General features: G+C 41.5%; 1 protein-coding gene and 1 pseudogene across 1 annotated transcript in view; one reads left to right on the plus strand and one right to left on the minus strand.

Moving 5' to 3' along the window:
• TNFRSF17 (TNF receptor superfamily member 17) overlaps positions 1–26,452 on the plus strand; it is a 94,764-nt gene that overhangs the window by 45,141 nt on the left and 23,171 nt on the right. The gene's annotated exons all lie outside the window — the stretch shown is intronic.
• LOC120620729 (uncharacterized) lies at positions 18,596–18,714 on the minus strand (annotated as a pseudogene).

Consider the following 26,452-nt stretch of genomic DNA (forward strand, 5'->3'; position numbering starts at 1 on the left):
TTTCTCATCTTTCAGAGATGAAAGTCACCGTCTCCATCGTGGCTTGTAAGGCCCTGCATCATCTGGCTTCTTGCCACCTCTCTGATCACTCTGCTCAGCCGGCCTTGACCTTGGTTGACCTTAAACATTCGAAGAGTACACTCACCTCAGGGCCTTTGCTCTTGCTATTTCCTCTACTCAGAGGGCTCACCTACAAATCTGAACCTAAATGGTGACTTCGTGAGAAGGCCTTCCTCATTGTATTTATTACTGCCTAATATATGACTTATTTTACAGGTTTCTTTGTTCGTCATCTACTCTGTGAAGGCAGGGACTTTGCATTGTATCCCAGTTGTATGATATCATAGAGCACTTCCTTGAAAAAGCAGATTAAAGCAAGAACTGTTCTTTTAAGTGTCACCAGCACACTAAAATCTACAAATGTGAGTACATTTGCCAGTTTCTTGAGGTAGGACCACACCTTTTCTTCTAGGGAAGGTCCCATAGGTGGGGTTTTTGATCTGGTGTGAGAGCTGCAATACCCGCCTCTGCCTGACTGACGCACAAGGACATTTATTGGAAGGCTCTGTGGTGCTCACTGAGTGCAGTCCCAGTATGGGAAAGGGAATGCCAGAGGGCTGAGACCTGGGAAATGCCAGGATGGCCACTAGCCACTGACACAGTAAATTGAGTTTCTGGACCCCAATTCCACCATGAGGAGGCGTGCACATCACCAAATCAATACTGACACTACCCACAAATAGCATCAGATTTTACAAGCTAGGGTTTGACATCCTCCTCTCCCCAACACACACACACACACACACACACACACACACATACACACACACACACACACACACTTCAGACACAGAGCCAGGCCCAGGTTCCTCATGTTTCTGTCCATCTGGCCATAGGTTGTAGGTTCCAACAACCCCTCCAACTCAAAATGCCAATCACAAGTCCAGGTTGTCACCTGTACTTCTGACTGACTGGCTATACATCAGACGTTTCCACAACTCCCTCCTTGGGTTCAATTAATTTGCTAGAATGGTTCATAGAACTCAGAGGAACATTTTATTACTAGATTACTGGTTTATTATAAGAGGATATAACTCAGAAACAGCTAGATGGAAGAGAAGCCTAGGGCAAGGTATGTGGGGAGGGGTGTGGAGCTTCCATGTTCTCTCTAAGCATGCCACTCTCCCCGAATCTCCATGTGTTCATCAACCGAGAAGCTCTCTGAACCTCGTCCTTTCAGGTTTTATAGAGGCTTCATTACATAGTCACAATTGATTAAATCACCGACCAATGGTGATCGATTCAGTCAGTCTCCAGCCCCTTTCCACACCCTGGAGGTGGGGGTGGGACTGAAAGTTCCAATCTCCCAATTACCTGGTTCTTTCTCCTGGCGACCAGCCCCCATCCTTAAAGTCACCTCATTCTCATAACAAAAGACACCTCGATCACTCGCAACACTCAGGAGATTCCAAGGGGTTCATGAGCTCTGTGCCAGAAATTGTGGATAAAGACCGAACACATCTGAGAAATATATTTTGATCATCCATAGGACTAAATACATGTTTCTTATAAATCACAATATTGCAAACAGTCTGGTCAGCGCACCAGCGTCCCTTTCACCTCTTCTCAAGACGTAGAATCCAGGAAGAGAGCTGCCCATTGGCCAAGCTCTTGTCACATTCCTCCCCCAGCCGAAGCGGACTGTGAAAGGCACCCCTGCAGGACTGCTTCCCAGCATGAGAAAGGTTACCCGCAAGGCCTTTCCCCAACCAGAAGCCAATGTATTGTTAGAAAGAGGGATTGGGTGTAGGGTAGCCAAAAATAACAAACACCCGGACGGACGTGGATTCTGTATGACAGACGCTCACGGCAAGGACACAGCGTGACAAATGCTAGGGCATGGAAACTGCATGACAAATGCCAGGACATTTGCACATTCAGCCTGCCTAGCAGAATGTCATCCTTCCTGCTTAGTCATTCACTTAAGAAATGTTATAGTCAAGATTTAGGTAGTAATGTGCCTTCAGTCATACACTCAATCCCCTTTTTGCTAATTACAAACCATGCAAATTAATAGTAAGCCGTAGAGACTGACTCTTGAGTCACCCTATACGGGGCAGGGTATGGGGAACAGGATAAACTACCCAATTGTTTTTATATAGATGAATCAAGTTATTGTGACCATCCATAACGAGAAGTGTTGAGAGTCTATAAGTTTGAGAAGAGCCAGGGGAAGAAAGTAGAACATAACAGAAAGTGTCCAACTGGAGTTAAAAGACCCGGGTCTGAATCCTCACACAGCATCTAGCTGTGGGACGTTTGACAAATTATTTAACCTCTCTGAGCCTTTTCTCTTAAAGCTCTTGGCATATTGCTTGTGCTCAGAAAGTGGCAATTATAATACGTTGAGACATGATTGTGATGGTAACTCCGTTATATTGTTACTCAAGTCAAGACAACAACAAATAGATTTGAATTGTTGTAAGATTGATTTAGGTTACACATTAGAAAGAACTTCTACTTGTTAGTCTGCCCAAATTAGAGAGAGGGCAGGGCCTGGGCTGCTAGGGGGAACTAGTTGGGACTCGTTGGGAGGGCCCATCAAACCAGCATCTACGTGGACCAGCCCACGCCCAACCCCCCTTCTCCCACTTCATCTCCTGCTTTTCCCCACATTGCTGGCTATGTTCTACCCCAGCGGTCCCCAACCTTTTGGGCACTAGGGACTGGTGCTCCTCGATGAGAGTCTAAAGCCTGATGATCTGAGGTGGAGCTGAGGCGGTGATGCTACAAGCTTTGCTCTCTCACCCGCCGCTCACCTCCTACTGTGCGGCCTGGTTCCTAACAGGCCGTGGACCAGTACTGTCCGTGGCCTGGGGGTTGGGGACACCTGCTCTACACTTCAGCTGCTTTGACCTCCTTTCTGATTCCCCAACTCACCAAGCTGGTCTCCTCCTCAAGTCCTGTAGTCTCGCTGCTCTTTCTGCCTGGCACGCTGTGCTCCCTGAACCTCACGTGGCTGGCTACGTCTCATCATTCAAGTCCCAACTGAGACATCGCCTCCTCTCCTGAGAGATTCCTGGTTGAAGTTTGAGCCCCCCACCCCTGCACTCTAACATCACACTGATTTACAGTTGACCATCAGTGTTGGCAGATTCTGTATTTGCCAATTCACCTATTTGCTCGAATTTATTCGGAGTCCCCAAATGCATACTCACAGAGCTTTGGAGGTCATTTGCAGACGTGCACAGCATGGCAAAAATTTCAGTCACTCGAAGTGCACGTTCCCCGCTGAGTTGGAGCAAGGCCATGGTCTGCCTTCTTGCTTCTGTTCTCATAGTGTCTTTTTCAGGAGGTGATCGGGCACAAACTATCTCGACGTGTCCCACATCTATGCGTCTTATTTGTTATCGCTCATCTCTGTGCAACGGCTCTTGGAGCAGCGGCCTTGGCTTTCATGTTCCCCACCAACTCCTCCATTGCAGTGCCTAGCAGGCAGTTAAATAAGTATTTGTCACAACAAAGAACTCAATGAATGAAAGGATCAGGCTGTCAGCACTCACGGGGAAGGGTCGAGAGCTCCGAGAGTTCAATCCGAAAAAACAAAATGATGAACAATAGCAACAAAAACCAAAACAGAAACACTCACAGATACAGAGAACATCCTGATGGTTGCTAGAGGGGAAGGGACAGGGGGATGGGTAAAAAGGATAAAGGGGAATGAGAGGTACACATTTCTAGTTATAAAATAAATAAGTCACGGGGAACGTAGTATACAGCATAGGGAATACAGTCAATAATATTGCGATAACTTTGTACAGTGTCAGATGGGTACTAGACTAATCAGAGTGATCACTTCGTAAGTTATATAAATGTCTAACCACTATGTTGTACACCCGAAACTAATATAATATCATATGTCAACTGTACTTTAAAAAAAGGAAAAAAGAGCTGGGTGAGTCTGTTGACTGGATGGCCACACTGAGAAGCGAGTAGACGAGGGCGGAAGAGATGAAGCCAGGTCAAGAAGGTGCAGGCAGAGAGAATCCAGGCCTGCACAGTGTGGGACTTCTCCGAAAGTACCCTTGTCGGTATGGCTTACATGGGCCGGATGGTCCCGTTCATGGGTGGACTTCTGAGTCCGCCGACACACCCAGGATGTGGTCTGAAGGTAGGAAGGGCAAGAGTCACTTCAGTAGCATCCATCGAGTGGCCTGCTTTTATGAGTCAGATGCTATGCTTGGTATTTTGCTTGCATATCTCTTTTAGTTCACACAACTGCTCTGTGGGGTTGGGATTATCTCCCCGATCAAGTGAAATAACTGGATCACAGAGCTACCAAGTGGCAGAGCTGAAATTCAAACCCAGGCCCGTCCGAGCCCAAAGCGGGACTCTTTCACCGCCATAGCCTCAAGCTTCCGGCTTCATTTTTTTCCATCAGCACTTACCGTCTATATCATTATTTACTTCATGCTTTTTCTTTAAACTGACACCCTTTTTTCACCAAATTTATTTTCAAAGGGAAATTTGTTACTAAAGTAAATGGAAAACAAATATCCCTTACCATAAAAAGAAGATAGTTTTGAAAATACATACAAAGGAAACAAAATACTATTACATTTTGGCCAGATCCTGTGACCTGTTGGAGGCCTAATCTCTCTTCATTCGAAATGGAAGTTAGCAGACTTTGGATGTGTATCAGAGACAGAGTGGACTTTATCTGAGACCAGCTTCTAGACGAATCAAAGAGTAATTGAAGAGAGAATAGTTGTCTCTTTACCATGCCTCTTTACCACACACAATCTTCTCATACTCCTCCTAAAACCAATTCGTGTGCCACTCTAGGCTTTGGGAAACAGCAGCAGACCTCTGTGGCCTGAGTTTCCCTTCTGAAAAGCATGAGGCGGCAAAGCTTATGTTACCAAAAGTTGTAGAGGGAATTTAAGGAGCTAGGAATGCAACTCTTTGAGCTGACATTTGATCCAGTTCCCGAAAACAGGCCGAGGGAGCAGCAGCCCCAGACAATCAGAACTCTGCTGTGTTTGCTTTCCAAGGATGCATCAAGGTCGTGACGTCTGGCTTTGAGCGTGGTGGTAAGGGTCATTGGAGGAAATCAACATTCATACTAAGGGCACAGCAGGGATCCTGGTAACTGTGGAGTAGCACACAGCTCAAAATAGGTGGAAAGCCAATTTAGATCATGACACAATATCTGTCTCCCACTCTGAGTCTTCCTCTGCAGGCCTTCTGGAAAACAAGGCAATCATTTGATGTGCAAACAGGGAGTGAAGACATTCCCAAATGAACAAAAGCAGAGAAGGGGGAGGGTCAAGCTGAAGAAGCTATGAGACTCCTTATGGAGCCTTAAGTTACCCAGCCTGATCATGAGAAGAGATATCGGAGGATAACATGTGTTTGTTGTAATACACATGAGACAGCCTGTCTCAAGTGGGATCTTGTGTTTATCCACTTCTCTCTCTCTCTTTGACTCTTCGCCCTTAGTCATTTTACAATAAACATATATCAAGGGATCTCTCTCAGGGTCCCATTAAAATTCAATTTTTTAGCAAACAATACTTGCCACTTACTATGTGCCAGTCACTGTGCTAGGCATGGGGCAACCATAATGAACTACTGGAGAATGAGATAGTCTGTGCAAGGGGTCATGCAATGGTAGAGAGATGCTTGTAGAACAAATAAATGAACATAAAATACAGTATAATAGTTAAGACCGATGAGCTTTGGATTAAACAGACTGCCTGAGTTTGGTTCCTGATCTTCTTCTTCTAGTTGTATAAGTTATTATACTTCTGTGTGGCTCAGTTTTCGCATCTGTAAATGGAATCAATAGTACTTGTTTCACAGAGTTATTTGCAAGACTTTAATGGATTAAGCCCAGGATACCATAAGAAGAGCTCCATAACTTAAAACTACTCTTACTAATATTTCAATCAACAGACAAAGTGGGAGATGAGGTAGCATAGAGGAGGGAATATCTCTCTAAGCAGCTATGGAGGCTTCCTGGAAGAGGTGATGATTTCTAGGTTGAGCTTTAGAGAATGACTTTATATAAGCATGTAACTTGCTCAACTTCCCAGCTTCCAGTTTCTCAATAGTGTTCTCCAGTATCAGTCAACAAGAGACTCCCTTGAGGAATGAATGAATAATGCAGATGCCTGGGCACCCATCCCAGAGGTTCTGGCTCAGCAAGCCTGGTGTGATGCCCAGGATTCTGCTTTTCAGATAAGCATCCTAAGGTGTTTGGTTGCCAGTGTTCTACCTGTCAGTCACACTTTGGAAACCTTTAGGGTTCCAGCTCTCCCTTTGAAATATACTCGTCTAGATCTCTAATGTAGATTATAGCCAAGTCCATGAGTGAATAGCTTCAAAACTGGCTTTGACGATCTATTGAGAACCATCCGTTTGAGGATCCCCATGTCAGCTTTCACTCTGAGACTATTTTTCCTTCAGCATTGGAAGCTCTTGCTGTTTCTTTAGTCCTATACTTGACTTATATTAAGGGATAATGATGTCCACCCCCCTGCCAAATTGCATATTTCTCAACCCACACTGTTCACTAGAACTTTCTGCGATGATGGAAATGTTTTATATCTATATTGTGGCTGTTATGCACTTGAAATGTGGCTGGAGAGATTGAGGAGCCAGTAATTTTATTTAAATTAATTTAGATAGCCACATGTGGCTTACCACATTGGACAGCTGCGTTCTAAACACTGGAGCTGTGCTGAGCACAGACTGCAAAAGGCACGGGGACCGAGGCAGTCTCGGGGACCAGCAGGTGTGTCTTCTCCTGGCTTCACCCTCTGCAATCTGTGCTTTTTGAAGAGAACAGAGGGCAGAAACTCCTGCATTATTTAAATGGTGTTTCTCTCTCACTCTTGCATGTATCATTAGACTTACCAATTTAAAAACACATAGTACGACTCCGCTGTGGAGGTTTTTAAAAACATCCCTTCATGATCTGTTTTTTTTTTTATTTGTGATTTATAAAAATTAAAAAACCACAGAATGGGAGAAACATATTAGCAAGTCATATATATGATAAAGGATTATATACATAGTATATAAAAAACTCTTATAACTCTACAACAAGAAAAACAACCTAGTTTAAAAATGGGCACAGGACTTGAATAGACATTTCCCCCAAGAAGATGTGCAAATGGACAATGAACACATGAAAAGATGCTCAGCATCATTGATCATTCGGGAAATGCACATCAAAACCACAGTAAGAAACTGCCTCACACCCGTGGTTACTATCAAATAGAAAAAAAAAAACCGGCAAATAATGAGTTGGTGAGCATGTGAAGAAATTGGAACCCTTGTGCGTTGTTGGTAGGAAAGTGAAATAGTGCATTTGCTGTGGAGGATGGTATGGTGAGTCCTCAAAAATTAAACATAGACTTACCAGATGATTTAGCAATTTGACTTCTGGGTTTATACGGAAAAGAGGGGAAATCAGGGACTCAAACAGATATTTACACATTTGTGTTCATAGGAGCATTATTCACAATGGCCAAATGGTAGAAACAACCCAAATGTCTATTGATGCATAAGTGGATAAACAAAATGTGGAATATTATTCAGCCTCCAAAGAGAGAAGGAAATTCTGACACGTGCTACAACATGGATAAACCTCGAAGACGTTATGCTCAAGGAAATAGGCCAGTGACAGGAGGACAAATACTGTACGAATCCACTTCTGTGAGACACCTAGAGTAGTCAGATCCCATAGAGACAGAATGTGGAGCGGCAGTTGCCCTGGGCTGCGTGGCAGGAGGGATGGCGAATTGTTTAATGGGGACTGAATTTCACTTTGAGGACATGGATGCTGGTGATGGCTGCATAACACTCTGAATGAGCTTAGTGCCCCATAACTGTGCACTTAAAAAGGACGATTTTTTTGTTATGTATATTTTACTACAATAAGAAATATAAAAAGTCAAAAAATAAGGCAGGAAGATCTTAAGCCTGCCTCCCTAGCTACTGCTCCAAAAGAAAAAGTCCTGGGAGTGAAATCCTAGAGGAAAATTTCTCTGTAGACAGCTTCTCCCAGGTGGGGGAGGGAAGTCGGTGGGGGAGGGGTGGTGGGCGGAGGAATCCTAGTTTAAAAATTCCTCCAACTTGATGTGCACATGCTTGCCTTTCCTTGTCTCTGCCCAGAGTGGATTTTATTGATTTACTTTCCAGTCAGAGTGCACTACTGAAGGTGAAAATCCTTGGAAATGACATAACTTAGATTAGTTATTGTTGGCACCGTTGATAAACTGCTCCCTACATAAATAATATATGTAAATCTTGAAGTGTGGCTAACAATTACAGTGTAATCATCTTATAAATACTCTGATGAATCAAATCATTCCTGTAGCAACAATGTCAAGCGACACTATTATTATTTAGCTCTACAGTTAGGCTGAAAAAATCCATCTATTTGATGATTACAACTACCTTCATTTGGCCCTATGCCATACTCCGATTTTGCCAGATTTTTTTCTGAGCCTATCAGTTTGTTAGTGCTTATAGTAACTGTAGGAGTATAATGAAATACCCTACTTCTTACAAAAAAAAAATATGGACCTATAACAAGAAAGAAAAAGTTAGCTTGGATGGAAGAAACAGTTGTTTACTCTTCATTAGGCTGGAATAACAGGTAGATAAAGCCATTGCAAAGTGTCATGACGACCCCCTTCTTTGAGTAAGTACTGCCTTTTTACTCAGTGAGAAAATTTATTCTATAAAATCATTGACAAACAGAAACTGTGTCATTTGAAACTATATCAGTAATAACATCCACTCTTATCTGGGCAATCTAAGTCGCTGGGACGCGGAGAAGCTGCCCCCTCCATTCCCCACCCAGGGCAGAACATCAGATAAGAGGATTCTAAGCATAATGGCCCATATCGATTGTAACTGTAAGTTTCCAAGGCAACAGGACCCTGGGTGTACTTTGCAGTCCAGACCTGATCTTGACCCCTTTACTCACAGCCCTGCTTTGCTCTGAGCCTATCAAAACCCTGTTTCATTTAGATTTCACCCAAACTCTACTCAAATTCTATAAAAATGCTATTTTTTCTTTGGTTCAGTGAGACCCCCTGTGGTTCCTCTGGTGTGTGGTCTCCCTTGCACCAAGTCAATAATCCTGATTTTATGGGTCTACAGATTTGTCCCATGTGACCTTCAGCTAATTGGGCTAAGACAATAGAAACCTCAACTGACAAAACAATTAGTCAATCAGGGTTTAATTTGTGTGTGTGACCACAGGAAAAGCAATCATTGCAGGAACTCCTTAAATTGTGGAATTCTTCCTACTCTCCACACATTTAAATCACTAATTTGGATTTACTTGCAGCATCTCACTTCAACATTATTTTTGGATCAGCAAGGCACAGTGGCACGAGTGCAGCAGAACCTGTTTGTCTTTTTCATAATATACCTTTGTTACTTCTAGGGAGCCACCGGCAGAGACCGAGCCTAGAAGGAAAGCTGTGCCTTCATTCGGTCCTGAAGTGGTCCAGGGTCTGTTGAATTGGCTTTGTTTATTTTTGTCAGTTCATTCAGAGGTTATCAGATTCAAGGACTGATTTCTAATTACGAAAATCTTAAGACTCTGATATGGAAAGAAAAATGTCAGTTGATTTACGTACCTAGAGGAATGTCGTGGCCCAGTGGGCTGGAATCCTGCGTCGGCTTTGATTAACAATGCTTTGCTATATAGGAAGGTGTACACGGGAGTCACATTTCTGCAAAAGAGTTGTTTGGTGAGAATCTTTAAACTGTGATTACTTGATTTTATGAATGCATTCATGCATTCATGCATTCATCCATCCGTCATGCATGCGTGTATCTATGCATGCAGGTACCCATGAATCCATGCACCCATCCACACAGGAATGTATGCCATTAGACCAAGATAACAATGACCGACATTTTTTGAGCACTCATTATATGCCAGATACTATTTTAATCATATACTCACTTAAGGTTTATGAAGGCCCTATGAGAGAAGTACTGTCATTCGGTCTTACAGGTGAGGAAACTGGGCATAGGAATAATAAACAACTTTTACAAGATCACAACTATGAAGTGGCAGAGGCCAGATTTAGCATAGACCCCAGACACATATTCTTTTTTTTCTTTTTTACCTTTTAGGTTTATGGGAAAGTTATGAATATTATAAGAGATTCCTGGAAACTCTTTACCCAGATTCCTCAAATGTTAACATTTTACTACATTTGCTTTACTATTCTCTACCTATTGCTATATAACTTTTTCTGAATTGTTTTAGAGTGTGTTTTACCAGCACATACTTCAACATGTGTGTATCTTAAGAACAAAGGCATATCAAGATCAGAAGATCAATACTGATAGAATATTACTACCTAATATTTGGGTCTCATTCAATTTCACTAATTGTTCCACAATGTCCTTTATAGCAAAGAAAATTCTGGATCATGTTGCATTTGGTTGTCATGTCTCTTTAATCTCTTTGAATCTAGAGTAGTTCTATAGTCTCGCTACATGTTTAATGTCATTAGTTTTTTAAAAAATTTTTATTTTCAATTACAGTTGATATTTAACATTATTTTATATTAGTCTCAGGTGTACAGCATAGTGATTAGACATTTCCATAATTTACAAAGTGATCCTACTGATAAGTCTAGTACCCACCTACCACCATACATAGTTATTACAATATATTGGCTATATTCCCTGTTTGTACTCATCAATCCTTTCACCTTTTTCACCCAGTACCCCAACACTCCCTCCCATCAGGCAATCACCAGACTGTTCTCTATATTTATAAGTCTGTTTCTGTTTTGTTTATTCATCTATTTTCTTCCTTAGATTCCGCATACAAGTGGGATCATATGGCATTTGTCTCTGTCTGATTTATTTCACTTAGCATAATAGGTCATTGACATTTTTGAAGAATATGGGCAAAACCAACATACAATATCACAATATGCACTGACATTATACAGTCAAGATAGTTCCATCATCGCAAGGATTTCTCATGTGACTTTTTAGGTTGAAGTTCTTTTTTGCTGTTGTCTTTCTACATCCAATGTGTCCAGCACCAATGTTTCCTCCACTGAATTGCTTTTGCAGCTTTATAAAAAAAATCAGTTGAACATATTTGTATGGGTCTATTTCTGAGTCCTCTATTCTGTCCCATTGATCTGTTTCTATCCTTTCACCAATACGACACAGTCTTGATGACCGTAGTTATCTAATAAGTCCTGATATTGGGTAGAACAATTCCTCCAGCTTTATTCTTCTTTTTAAAAGTTGTTTTAGCTATTTTAATTCTATATACAGCGTAGAATGATCTTATCTATACCAATAAAAAAATCTTACTTGGATTTTGATAGAATTGACATATATATTACATCGACTCTTTTAATTCATGAACATGGTATGTCTCACAATTTATTTAGATTTTCTTTGATTTCTCTCATCAGTGTTTTTTAGTTTTCAGAATATAAGTCCTGCACATGCTTTGTTAGATTTGCACCTAAGTATTTACTTTTTTTTTTTTAGCTATCGTAAATGGTATCCTATTTTTAATTTTGGTGTCTACAAGTTCATTGTTAGCATATTAGAAAAGGCTTTTGAAAAAAATACAAATGTCTTGATCTCCAGGCTCACCTTCCAGAGAATCTTATTCTTCTGTTCTAGGTGGGACCTGACATTGATGTGATTTTAAAGCAGGTGATTCTGAAGTGCAGACAGGGTTGAGAACCACTGTTTGAATGAGCCTGGTTTCACACGTTTGCTCTTCTCAGTGTCCGAAATCCTCTTGCCTTGGCTGCTTTGGCTGCTTCTTATCATTTGAGCCTCAGTCAGTTCAAATATCACCTCCTCAGAGAGGCCTTCCCTGAACACACTATCTAAAGAGGCCTTGTCTCACCCCTAAGAAACTTTCTTTCTAATCTCTTTTATTTCTTATAGCACTTTCACTATCTGAAATTATCACTGCTTTATTTCCTGGGATATCTACACTAATTTCTAAGAGCAGGCACTGTTTCTGTCATTTTCATGCTGTATCCTTAGGGTCTGAATTTTGCCTAGCACACAGTGGACACTCATTAATATTGGATGAATAGATAATTATTCTCAGGTGGATGGTATTCTCTAATCACTGGTATTTCTCAAGACTTTATTAGTAACACATTTACAAACTGTCTTTTGAGATTTTTTTATCTGGCTAATTTCACATGTTATATCTATATTTTTTAAATGTGAAAAGTTGTATAGATACAGTTCATTGTAGCAAAACTAGAAAGCACCTAAAAAAATTATGATAAAATACATGTAACATAAAATTTAGCATTTTAACTAGTTATAAGTGCATGGTTCACTACTGTTAAGTACATTGTTATCCAACTATTTTTCATCTTGCAAAACTAAAACTGTGAATCCGTTAAACAATAACTCCCTGTCTCTGGCAACCACTATTCTATTTTGTCTCTATGAATGTGACTGTTCTAGATACCTCATTTAGGTTGAATCATGCAGTATTTGTCTTTTTGTGTCTGGCTTATTATTTCACTTAGTATAATGTCCTCCAGGTCCCTCGATATTGTAGCATGTGTCAGAATATAAGTCCTGCACATGCTTTGTTAGATTTACACCTAAGTATTTACTTTTTTTCAGGCTGAATACTATTCCATTGTATGGATCTATGACGTTTTGCTTATTTATTCATCCATCAATGGACGTTTGGGTTGTTTCCACCATTTGGCTACTGCTATGAACATGGGTGTACAAGTTGTATTTGAGTACCTGCTTTCAATTCTTCTGTGTATATACCCAGAAATGAAATTGCTGAATCATACAGTAATTCATATAGTTTAAATTTTTGAGCAATCACTATATTGTTTTCCATAGTGGCTACCCCATTTTACATTCCCACCAATAGTACATAAGGGTTCCGATTTCACATTCTCATCAATACTTGTGTGTGTGTGTGTGTGTGTTTCTTTTGTAATTGTCATCCTAATGGTGTGAAGTGGTATCTCATTGCAGTTTCGATTTGCATTTCTCTAATGATTAGTGATGTTGAGCAATTTTTTAAGTGCTTGTTGGCTATTTGCATATATTCTTTGGAAAAATCTCTCTTCGAGTCCCATAACTTCTTTCCGTGCCAGGGTATCTGGTTCTGTAGCATCTTTTCATAGCTACGTAGCACTCCACTGTGCTACTCAAATGATAAGATGTTCTACACTTGATTAAACCAGTTTCTCATAGTAGGATTATTTTTTATTATTCTGAACAGCATGATTGTGAATATTCTTGTAACCAAATCTTTGAAGGCTTCCTTAATTCTGTAAAATAGTTTCCTGGATGTTAACTTCCGGGTCTAACTATATATGTATATATTTTTTAGAGCCTTTCAAGCCACATTGCCTAAGGTCTTTTGAGGCAGGAGTACTGCCTAGACTGCTGCCCATGATGTAAACAGAGCTATATTGCATTAATATAGTGTTTAGAAATAGATTTTAAGCCTTTATCCCTTATAAATTATAATTATGCCCTGTTTCTTCAGGTTTAAATTGCCTTCGTCAGGTTTAAATTGCCTTTGGCTGGCGGGTGCTAATCCTTGTGCCTGTTACTAAACACAACTAACGTTACTAAGCTGATAACAGCAGCAGAGCAGGTTTGCCTTTCATTTTCAGCCAGGCGATTAGAGTCTGTTTATAATTGCTTGGTGCAAAGACTGGCTGATTTCCAATTAGCAAACCAGACAAATAGCATTCATTTGAAAATTTGGTTTGTGTACAATAAACTTCATGTTTCCCTAATCCGATTTCTAATTAAATATAAAATCGGAGAATGATAATTTGCCTGATATTTTCTGATGCTTCCTGGGTAAATATCTGCACACTTCTTATTTAATGGTTGTTTCTGAAGATGCATTCGCTCTTTGTCCCCACTTGCCCATAGTCCTTCAGCCTTGAAGTGTGAGATGTAGCAGTGACACAAAAGACTTGGAACACTTGTATCGATCTGAGCAATGATATGCAAATGACAATGGCATTGTCACAGTGCACCAGCTCTCGCTTTTCTTACATCTATATGACATTTTATGTTATTCTGTTGTATCACCCGTTGTGAATGGATGGTCCAGTTCTCGGAAGATAGCATAATAAATTGTGCATAATAAAAGCCCTAGACTCAGAGAGGTTTCGTTCCACCATGGACCAGCCGTTTGACCAGGACAAGTAACTGAATCTCTCTGTGCATCAGGTTCATATATCAAGAGGCATAATAATAAGAATCGCTTCCTTTTAAAGAAGAAAATGAGTGTAAGAATGCTTAGCGTGTGCCAGAAATATAAGACTAGTTCTTCAGTAAATATTAGCTATTATTATTGTTGCCATTATTACATCAATGTTGTCATGGCCTTTGGAAATCTTCCTGTGGAAATCTGCAGTAGAACATTTGAGAGGGAAGCTGTATAACAAGAACTATATTCATAGTGATAAAATTTGTTTCAGGTCTATTAATGCTATTTTGGGTTTTAGCCTCCCCAGGGCAGGGACAATTTGACTCGTTTTGAATATACGCAGGGCTCTCAATTCCTGTAAGGGATGTACCTTATCAGCTCACAGTCTTTTTTTTTTTTAAGATTTTTGATTTTCAATCATAGTTGACATACTATATTATATTAGTTTCGGGTATATAACGTAGTGAGTAGACATTTATATAACTCAACTCACAGTCTTTATGTGGGTTAAGTAGAATGAATAGCTGAACAGCTGGCACTGAGCTTATACTCTGGTGCATTCACAGAGTCGGTACTCAACAAATACCTGTTGAATATCGTCCAGGGCCATCACCATTTTATGGACTCCTCTTTCGTCCTCTCTGTTCTTTGGCAGTCTCCCACACCATGCTTTCTGGAGCAGAGGCCCTAGGTCATCATGTTTGTACTAGTTTACTCCACCTACTTGCCAGAAATGACTAAGACATCTGGCTCAGAAACTGCCATTCTCAGAGGGAAGAACCTTCCTTGCCTCTGCTAGCTTCTGGTGATAGCCAGCAGCTCTCTCAGTGTTCCTTGGCTTGGAAAGGTGTCACTCCATCTCTGCCTCTGTCTTCCACAGGGCCTTCTCCCTTTGTGACTGTGTCCAAATTTCCCTCTTCTTATCAGGACACCAGTATTGGATTAGGGCCCACCCTAATGATCTCTTTAACCTGTTTACCTCTGCAAAGACCCTATTTCCAATAAGGTCACATCACGTGTCCTGGGGAGTAGGGCTTCAACACAACTCATTCTAGGGCAATACAGTGCAACCCTAATGAGGAGGTATGTGCTGCTATTTAGGGTCAGGTGCTCTGTAGGGGAGACCATTGACAGACACCAAGGAGAGAGGGCTCCAGTCCCAAGCCGATTCTGAAGAAGCTTAGTCTGAGTACAGGACGTCACGGCATCCTTTGGTGGGAAGGAACTGGGTATGTCTGAGGAACAGCCAGGAGGACAGTGTGACTGGAACAGAGTTCAGGAAGGAGCTGAGTTCAAATAAATCATGGGGCAAAGGGACGAAGATGGTGGGGCTCAGGTCTCTTCTAGTGATGCACACTCTTCCACATACACTATTTTTGCCATGGAACGGTGCTGGCCCAGGACTAGTAAAGACCACAATTTTTAAAGAGAGGCTAGAACTCTAGATTTTTAAAATGTGCAGTCTCCCACTTTTTAAATGCTAATAATGAATTCATGTTAAAAGAAAATTCATTTGAGGCTGTCAGTTTGCAGGACGGAGTTGGAGGAGGGGAGGGAGTCAGGGAAAGCATCTCAGGGAAAGTTTTGGTTAGTGACTAGGAATAAAAAACAAAGGACAAGTCAGAACCATGGAATGAGGTGGCTCTCTTCCTCCATCCTCCTGCATGAGTGGCCTTTTCTGTTTTCCTTTCTCTTTTGGGACTCTGGCGTCATCTTTTCAAGTATCCCTACTGACCAGCTTTGTGATTATGGTTAAGTCATCCAGCCTGTCTGTACCTCAGTTTCTTCATCTCTGAAAAGCGGCAAGTCCCTTAACTTCTCTGGGCCTCGGTGTCTGCCCTGAAAAATGAACTACCACGGCAGGGGGGAAGTTGTGAGGATTAAGGAAGATTCAGTGTCTGACTTACAATAGGTGGTTAATAAAAGCCAGTTCTTCAGATCCTGTGGCCTCCTGCTCTTCTCACCCCCATCCCCCACCCCAGCCCAAGTGTGAGGGATTCATCGGTATGCATCAGCATCCCTGAATCAGCCCCTGAATGGAGGGCAACTGTCCCCCAGCTCTGCCCCCTGGGAAGCATCTAGGTACAACCATGGGGACCTGGCACCCTTGGGCAGAAACTGGTGGAGGAATTTCTTAGCAGTTCCCTTCCGCTTGCCTTGTTTTCCTAGAGAACTGGCAGTGGTCCCAGCAGCTCTGCCTAGCAGACAGACAAATAACCAACCATTCCTGGGGGCAGGGTAGCGGGAATTGAAGAATGGATGTCCAGTTACTCCTATTGTTCTGCCTGGGTGACTCCTGGGCTGTGATTATGGCTGTGGGGTGTGTGTGTGTGTGTGTGTGTGTTCTGTCACTGAGTGGGAGGAGGAACTTGTGGCCCAGCCACAAAAATCAGAGGAAACTGGGCTAAATGGTGTCCAATCAACAGGTATCCTTGGCTCTGATGCCTTTAAAAGCTTGATCACTTTGAAGGTTAATTGTATGTGTCAAACTCAGAGGACACGGGGTGCCCAGATATTTGGTCAAACCTTATTATTCCGAGTATATCTGCAAGAGTGTTTCTGGATGAGATTAACATTTGAATGGGTAGACCGAGTGATTGGATTGCTTTCCCCAATGTCGGTGGGCTTCACCCAATCCACTGGAGAGATGAGTAGAAAAAGAAGTAGAGGGGGTCGAGGATATTAATACCCAGCCTCTTCCTTCCGATGTGCTACTCTCCTGCCAGTGTCTCACACTGGCCGAACTCAACTATGAGCCAGAGGGCAAGGATCAGCTGCTGTTGACATAGTCATACCCATTAGCCTCCTGGAGCAGAAAGCAGGGCGGAGGAGGGAGAGGGTAGGCATGGATGGGCCAATGGAAAACATTCAGCACAGGAAACAGCTCTACATGTCCTCTGCAACAGCAACAGATGTAACTTTCCAACAGTCCAAAAGATAGAGCAGTCCCCCTGATGGAAGAGAATGGTATTTATAGACAACCTGGTAGGATCAGACATCAGCCGGGAGATGGGACTACACGACCACTGAAGTCTTTATTGAGGATTTTAAGAGATTAAATGATTCTGTGAAAGCTACTGCCACTAGGCGCCATTGTGCTTAATCCTTAGATGGGACAACAACGATAATAATAGCAACAACAACAACAACCATAACTGCTAAGGTGTAATTAACATGTAATAGGTTCATGGTATGTGAGGCACTGTGCTAAGCCATTTGCATGTATTACCTTATATGTTCCTCAGAACAACTCTATGAGGTAGCTACTTTTACTGATTCTATTTTATCGATGAGGAAACTGAAGCTTAGAAAGAGGTTTGGTAACTTGCTGGAGGTCACACAGCTAGTAAGTGTCAGAACTGAGATTTGAACCCAGGTCTCTCTGCAAGGGCTAGGTATAGGCCAAATGCCGGGAATAGTTGTCGCCTTGCAGTGAGAGTGAGGAGGCCGTTTGGAGTTCCTCTGAAAAGAGTAGAACCCCTAGGAATAGGCATTTCCGAGAGTGGGACCCAGAGTTTGCTGGGGCCTCTCTCCGGCGTGCGGAAGCATGGGCTTCACTGGCTGTTAGAGCAGTCCAAGTCCTCAGTTTCAGTTCTTCCTGACAGTTCACTAGAGCTCAGTCAGTCGGCTTTTTGGTCTCTGGTGAGTCATCTGTCAGCTAAGTACACAGACAGAGTTCCCTTTGTAGCTGGGGAAAGGAAAGCTATAAATAATGCAGTTGGGGTTCCGCCTGGAACCAGATTCTCATGGAGGAGAGGACACTAGTGACAGCCAACGTGTGTCAGTCTTTGTCTTTGCTGATTTCTAGGCCTGTATTTTGCTGATCGGTGTATCTTGGCACACCGAATGGAAATGACGCCCTGCAGGGGCCTCCAACATAGATGAGCAAACTCATTGTGCCTGTGGCCCGTGGTAGAGCTGGGCTCTTGTTTTCTCAGAGAGGAAGATACTGGCTTCAGGGCCACATGGCTCACACTGGGGGAGCATACTTTACAACATGCATCTATAAAATGGGGTTGTAATAGAACCTACTGCATAAGGCTATAATGAAGGCTAAACAGTACCATGTAAGAAGCACATCTAGCACAGTGCTTGGTACATAGCAGTCACTTAATAAGTGTTTGTTGAATGAAAATGCCTCATGATGTAATTTTGGAAGTGGCACTATTTTGCCCACTCTGTATAACATTCTTTTTTTTTTTTTTTAATGGAAGTGATGCCTTTTTTATTTTTATTTTATTTATTTATTATTTATTTATTTTTTTAAGGCGAGGCAACCCTTGGTTGACCTCACAGATTGCAAGGAACTTGTCAGTTTACAATCCCTTATTTTTTTATTTTTTATGCCTGCAGCACCTGGTCTTCCTAGGTGGTCTCCCATCCAAGTACTAACCAGGCCCAACCCTGCTTAGCTTCCAAGATCAGACAGGATCGGGCTTGTTCAGGGTAGCATGGCTATAGACTGTATAACATTCCTGGTTGATGATACCAAATGCTTTCTGTACATAAATTGTGACAGTCATATGATTTATCCCCTTTAGTCTACCAATGTGATAAATTATAATGATAGATTTTCTTATGTTGAGCCATCCTTACATTCTTAAGAGAAACCCTACTTGATTTTGGTATATTATTTTCTTAATACACTGTTGGATTTGGTTGGTTATTCCTATGTAGGATATTTTCCTCCCTTCTAGCTTTATTGAAGTATAATTGACAATTAGATATTGTATATATTTAAGATGTACAACTTAATGATTTGCTATACATATACATTATGAAATAATTGCCCAATCAAGCTAATTAACATATCTGTTGTCTCACATATTTACTTCCTTCTCCAATGTCTCCTCCTCCTTCTTCCTTCTTCTTCTTCTCCTTCTTTGTGGTGAGGATGCTTAAGATGTACCTTGTTAGCAAATTTCAAGTATACAATACAGTATTGTTTTAGTAGTCACAGTGTTGTACACTAGGTCTTCAGAACTTATTCATCTGGCATAACTGAAACTTTATACCCCTTGACAAACATCTATTTCTCCCTCCCCTTAGCCTTTGCCACCACCGTTCTACTCTCTGCTTCTACGAGTCTGACTATTTTAGATTCTACATATAAGTGTAATCATGCAGTATTTGTCTTTCTGCTTCTGGCTTATTTTACTTAGCATAATGTCCTTTAGGTTTTTCACATTGTTGCAAACGGCAGGATTTCCTTCTTTTTAAAGACCGAATAATATTTCATTGTGTAGATATATACCATATTTTCTGAATCAAGAAGAAACAGACAGCCTAAACAGACCAATAATAAATAGACAGACTGAATCTGTAATTATAAACCTCCTAGGACCAGATGGCTCTATGGGTGAATTCTGCCAAATAGTCAAAGAAAAACTAATATCAACCCTTCTTAAACTCTTCCAAAATAATGAAAGAAGGAATATCTCCCAAACTCATTTTATGAAGCCAGCATCACCTTGACACCCAAACCAAAGACACTACCTGAAAAGACAACTACAGACCAATATCCCTGAAGAACATAGAGGCAAAAATCCTCAATAAAATTCTAGCATACTGAATCCAACAGCACAATAAAAGGCTATATACCATAACCAAGTGGGATTTGTCCCTGAGAGGCAAGGATATTTCAATATATGTAGGATTTTGGTGTCTATATTCACAAGTGAAATGGGCCTATAATTTTCTGATATCGATTTTCTCTGGTTTTGGAATCAGGATTATGCCAATCTCATGTTATCTGGGCAGTTTCCAATCTCTCCCTGTCTCGATTTTTTTCTCTGGTAGAATCCACTTATAGAGCCATCTGGACATGAAATTTGGGGGTCGGGATGGAGGTCTTGGTGACTCTTCAGTTTATTTTGGCCCTCTATTCTTTTTTTATGCCTAGTCCTGGGAGTTCATCTCTTTTCCAAGCTATCCATTGTAATGATTGAATAAGAGTTTATCTAATTCAGATATGTGTGTGTAACTCAGAGGCCAACTGGAGACCTTCCTGGCACAAAGGAGCAAGGTGAAATATGAAAGTGTCTTAGAAACACCTTCCATCTGACATTCCGGGGCCTATGGAAGTGCAAAGTCCTCCCCTTGATTTCTGCTTCTTCCCAGGATGTTTACATTTTCCTGATCTCCCATGCCTTTTGGGCTCTGGTTTGTTTATGTGCTGTCTTTTTACAACACCATGCCAAATCCAATGTGAATCCAACTTCTTCAGTTTCCACAACAGCCAATCAAGTGCATACCTTAGGGGAAATCTTAGAGAGCGCATAGGTTTCTACCTTTTCACTAGCTTTCCATCTCCTCTTCCCCTCCTATCTCTGTCCCTCATCCTCTCCCTCCAGGATTCCCCCTGGGAGCCCAGCTTCTTCTTTTTCTCTTTTCCTGAGTAGCTTCCTTTTCCTTTGAAGCCCTTGGTGCCATATGATTCTAAGGCCTGAGAAAGAAGAGGAACCTCACTCCCTAAGCCAAGCACATATCTAGTTACCTTTACCAACAAAGACAATTCTCACCCTAGAAGGAATTTTAACTCTGTTGTTAAAGTCATATAATTTTCTCCACCTTATTTTATGTGTCCAACTATTAGGTCCTGTCTGTCCAATACCTATGCAATATTTGGACTATCGGGACTTTATTAAGATGAGAAAAAGATAAGTGGAGAATGACTGAACCCATACTTTGGAGTGAAAATGCTATAACTTTAATAACTTAAATAGAAAGGCACTCAGTATATTATGTATTCTATACCAGTAGTCCCTAACCTTTTTGGCACCAGGGACCTGTGCTCCTATGAGAATCTAATTCCTGATGATCTGAGGTGGAGCTGAGGCAGTGATGCCAGCACTGGGGAGCGGCAGCGAATGCAGATGAAGCTTCGCCCACTTGCCCACTGCTCACCTCCTGCTCTGTGGCCCGGTTCTTAACAGGCCATGGACTGATACCAGTCTGTGGTCTGGGGGTTGGGGAGCCCTGTTCTCTACAATAGGATTTATTCTGATATTAATTTCTTATTATTTCTTACAAAGGAATTACTATAAATTTCTTAGTTTAGGCTAAAATAATATTCTGTGTTGTGGTTCAGTTTAGTGTCCTCTTCTTAAATTTCCCATTATTAGCTCATTCTCTTCTCAGTATCACTTGGCTTCAAAATTATCAACTAAAGGCCAAGCTTTCTTTATCTTTACTTCACCTCTTCCCCCAGGATTATTTTGAAGCAAAACCTAGACATCCTATTATGTCAATCATAAGTTTTTCAGTACATATCTCTAAAAGGATGTTTTCTGAGAAAACATAACCACATTGTGATATTATACTAATAATTTCTCAATACGTAGTAACTCCTACTTAGCACAGTTGCAATGCGTCATCTTTCACAGTGACGATCTGATTAATGTGCTTCCTCACTTGGCTGTCAGCATCGTGGCATCACATGCTTTATAAACACTATACACTTAGGCTACACTATATTTTAAAAGTCTTTTTTATTCAATAACAAATCAACTTTGGCCCACTGTAACTTTTTTACTTTACAAACTTTTTGATTTTTAAAAGCTTTTCAACTCTTCTAATAACATTTAGCATAAAACAGGAACACATTGTAAAGCTGCACAAAAATATTTTCTTTCTTTATCACCATATTGTGTCGGCTTTCTTCTATTTAACTTTTTAAAAATTTTATTGTACTTTTTAAACTTTTTCGTTAAAAGCGAGGACACAAACACACACATTAGCCTGAGCTTACACAGGGTCAGGATCGTTGATATCAGTGTCTCCTGCCTCTACTTCTCGTCCCACTAGAAGATCTTCAAGGGCAATAATATTCATGGAGCTGTCGCCTCCTGTGATAGCAATGCCTTCTTCTGGAACACCTCCTGAAGGATCCGCCTGAGGCTCTCCTTGGGGACATGTCACTCTTTTCAGAAATATGTCTGTGGTGTTTGCTTTATTTGTTTTTCTTTTTTTTTTTTCCATCATAGTTTTGCTTGTAGCGCCCCATGAGCATTCTTCTCTATTCATGAAAACCTTTCGGTGTTGGCGTCCATGTTTTCAAACTCTTTAAGGAGCTTGTCGAGTCTGCAAAAGCTTTTGCTAACCTCTGCACTGTGAATTTCCTTGGGGGTTCTTTTTCTTTTTCTCCTGAAGTTTTCTTTTCTCTCCTTCAGCTATGCGTTCCTGTTTTAGTCCCAACAACTCCTCATTAGTCAGTTCCTCAGGAACCGCCTCTAGGAGCTCCTCAGTGTCATCCTCACCCACAGCCAGGGTAAAGCTGTTTGTCATCTCAGCCGCGGCCTCGCTGATTTTTGCAGCCTTCATCCTACCGCATTATGACTGCTATGACTTTACAGCATCACAACGGCTATGGCACTCGTGTCGGCTGCGACGTCACTAGGCGATAAGAATTTTTTCGGCTCCACTGTAATCTTAAGGAACCGCCACTGTATTTGTGGTCCATCTGAAATGTCATTATGTGGCGAACGGCTGTATTGAGAAAATGAAGATGAGCACAGGGGTCCTCTTCTTTGCCTTGGGCATCTTTTTTCCTCAGAGCTGCAGATTACAGCCTTGTGGGCTATGCCTGCCCGATTTGGGGGGTGGGGTCCCTTCCCAGGAACGATGATGCGAATGCTGTCCCCTGAAGGTGTGTGATACTGCATCCTGACTTCTCCTCGTAGGGTGTGGGAGGCTTTGGAAAAGGCCAGGCGGGATCTCTTCACTAGATCAGTAGAGGCCTTAGCTTTCTGCTTTTACTGATCGTTATGGTCTGAATGCGTGTGCCCCCTCCCCCATTCATATGTTGAACTCCTAACCATCAAATGCGGTGGTTTTAGAAGGTGGGGCGTTTGGGAGGTGCTTACGTCAAGAGAGTGTAGCCCTCATGAATGGGACTAGTGCCTCATAAAAGGAGTTCCAGAGAGCTCCCTTCTGCTTCCTCCCGGTGAGGACATGAGAAGTCTGTAACCCAGGAGAGGGCCCTCACCCGACCAGGCTGGCACCCTGATCTTGGACTTCCAGTCTCCAGAACTGTGAATGATAAATACTTGTTGTTTTTAAGTGGTGTTTTGTGATAGCAGCCCAAACGGCCTGAGACGCTGATGCTTTGGTAATTTTTATTTGGACTCTGGGGAGAAGGTTCTTTGTGTTAAGCTTGGCTTAGGGTCCGGCAGGTAAACTGATGGTCAAGAGGGGTGAGGGGTAAGGGTGAAGGTAGTTTCCCTGCCTCCAACTTCCTAGAGCCCTGGAGAAATTATATCAGTTAGAAACAGGTCAGGATGGTCCAAAGAACATCTCATGGTAAGAGCTGGATTGAAAGTTGTTTCACAAAAGAATAAACCTTGCAGATTTCTCGTCAAGGTAATAAAACACCACTGCCAGCAGCCATAAAGACAGGCTGGGAGCAACTTAACTGAGGGATCTACAAGGGAGACCTACCATTGCGTGTCCAAATGGGCTCTGCTCAGCCCCCCAGCCTTCGGGCAACTGACTCGGTCTGGCACGTGGCTGGAATGAGTTGGGTCATTCATTGGTGAGTCCTTAGACTTTCAATCGATATCTGTCCTAGGACCTGGTCTATGAAATAATGCTTTTTTGACTAAAAACTGCGATGTGTGTCTCAGTGAGGATTGCTTGATGTGTGTAAGTTATGTGGCAAATACAGTGGTCTTAAAATTTAGTTATACATTGAATCTTTTCTTTGAAAACAGCTTTAGTGAGATATAATTCACATATCATACAATTTACAAAATTAAAGCGAACAATTCATTTTTTTTTGATGTATTCAGAATTAGGCGGTCATTGTCACAATCAATTTAGAATATTTTCTTCATCTCCAAAAGAAACTGTACTCATTAGCAGTCACTTCTCATTTCCTTCCAACACCTGCTCCCCAGCCCCCAGCAACCGCTAATCTACTTACTGTCTTTATGGATTTGCCTGTTCTGAACATTTCATATAAGCAGAATCATACAACATGTGGTCATTTGTCACTGCCTTCTTATACTGTGCATAATGTTTTCATGGCCCATCCATGTTGTGGCATGTATTAGTACTTCATTCCTTTTTATGGCTGAATAATATTCCATTGTATGGATGTGCCACATTTTGTTTATGCACTCATCTGTTGATGGACATTTAAGTTATTTCCACTTTTCGGCTATGAACAGAGAGTAATGTGAGTATAGAGAGTAATATTGCTATGAACATCTATGTACAAGTTCTTGTGTGGACAAATGTTTTTATTCTCTTAGGTATACACCTAGGAGTGGCATTGCTGGGTCATCTGGTAACTCTATGTTTAACGTTTTGAGCAACTGGCAGTTTGTCTTCCAAAGCAGCTGTACTACTTACCATTCCTACCAGCAATGTGTGAAAGTTCTAATTTCTCTACATCTTCTCAAATGCTTGTTATTTTCCTTTATTATTATTATTATTATTATTATTATTATTAGGTATTTATTTGTTTGTTTATATGGCCATCCTAGTGGATCTGAAGTGGTATCTCATTGCTGTTTTGATGTGCAGTTCTCTGATGGCTAATGATGTTGAGCACCTTTCATATACTTATTAGCCATTGGTTTATCTTCCTTGGAGAATTGTCTATTCAGATCCTTTGCTCATTTTTTAATTGGATACATTTAATCTTGAATAGTTTTCTTAACAATTACACTCTGGAACCATTGTAATATCATGATTGACAGTAGGTGCTCTTCATGAAGTCAATGGCTTGGATTTGAATCCCAGCCTGGCCACTTATTAGTACATGACCTTGATCGTTCTCTCTTGACCTGTTTTTCCGACCTACACAATGCGGGTAGAAATATTAGCTATTTCATAGGGCTGTTGTGAGGATTAAAAAAGGTAGTACATGTCAAAGGCTTAGCAAGGTTTTATAAGGACTCAGTAAATGTTACCTGTAATAGTAACGACAGCAACACTCAGGAAGCTTTTTCTATTTTATTATGTGCACATAGCTGATTTCATTTAGTCTACCTGGCAACCTTGCAAAACGGGTATCATCATCTCCATTTTACAAGTGAGAAAACTGAAGCTCAGGGAGGTGAAGGAGTGCGTCTAAGGCTACATGGCCACTAAGAGGCAGAGGAGAGACTCCTACCCAGATCCGGACGGCACAGGGCCCCCTGCAAATGTTAGACTCGGGAAAGTTTTTAGCCTGAATCAGTGTCTCTTCTTGAGGTTTCTGCTCTTCAAAGGCAACTGTGATTAAGCAAATGCTCTCAGAAAGGAATCAAAGAAGGAGCCAGAAATGAAATCGTCAACAGCTCATTCGGGCAGAAAAAAGCTATAGCAGCCCCAAGAGGAATGCATTCATCTCGCTTTGGGCTGGCTTTTGAGTTGAGGATCTTTTCAGAAAGTTCTGGCATGCTCTCCTTGTTTAGGACGGTCTCTCTGAGAACCTCACAGAGCTAGCCGGACAACAGTGACAGCTCAGGGTCAGGCATCGCTCTCTCCTCTGGAACCACTAGTCAGGATTTCTGTGTAGTTCCCCATAGTGACATTGGGTGTCACCTTTGAGTTGTCTGAAGCCAATCTCCTTCAGAAACTGACAAAATGCATTATTTTCCAAGAGCTTCTGGCTCTCGAAGATCCATTTTGGAGGCACTCGTTACCAGCTTGAAAACGAGCTCCATGGCCATGAGTTTGCAACTGACTTCTCTCCTGGCTGAAGGTGTGGGGGGAGGTGGTGATGACATAGCATGAGACAGAGTTTATGCAAAGCCCGTGCCAACTAGGAGCCCTTTTCTCCCAGAGTTCTCCACGGTGTCCCTTTTCAGAAAAGTCATTTGCTCACACACCTGTGTCCACACTAAGCTGTGAGCAATTGTGAGCAACTTGGGGGATGAACTCTATCTCTTCTTCCTTCCTTCCTTCCTTCCTTCCTTCCTTCCTTCCTTCCTTCCTTCCTTTCTTCCTTCCTTCACTCATTCCATTCTATTCATATTTATTGAATACATATTATGTGGCAGACGCTGGGGCAATAATAGAAAATAAAACAGCAAAGTTCTCTTCCTTCATGGAATTAGCATTCTAATTTCTTATTTATCTTTATGTTCTCATCACCTAGCACATAGTAGGCACTTAATAACTGCTGTAATGGCTTGGTCTATTCTCTTCCATATATATGTATATGTATATGTATATGTATACACATATATATGTAAATAAATTTTAGATGGA

The sequence above is a fragment of the Pteropus medius genome, unplaced genomic scaffold (genome assembly GCF_902729225.1).
Source record: "Pteropus medius unplaced genomic scaffold, Ma_sr-lr_union100, whole genome shotgun sequence".
Taxonomy (NCBI): domain Eukaryota; kingdom Metazoa; phylum Chordata; class Mammalia; order Chiroptera; family Pteropodidae; genus Pteropus; species Pteropus medius.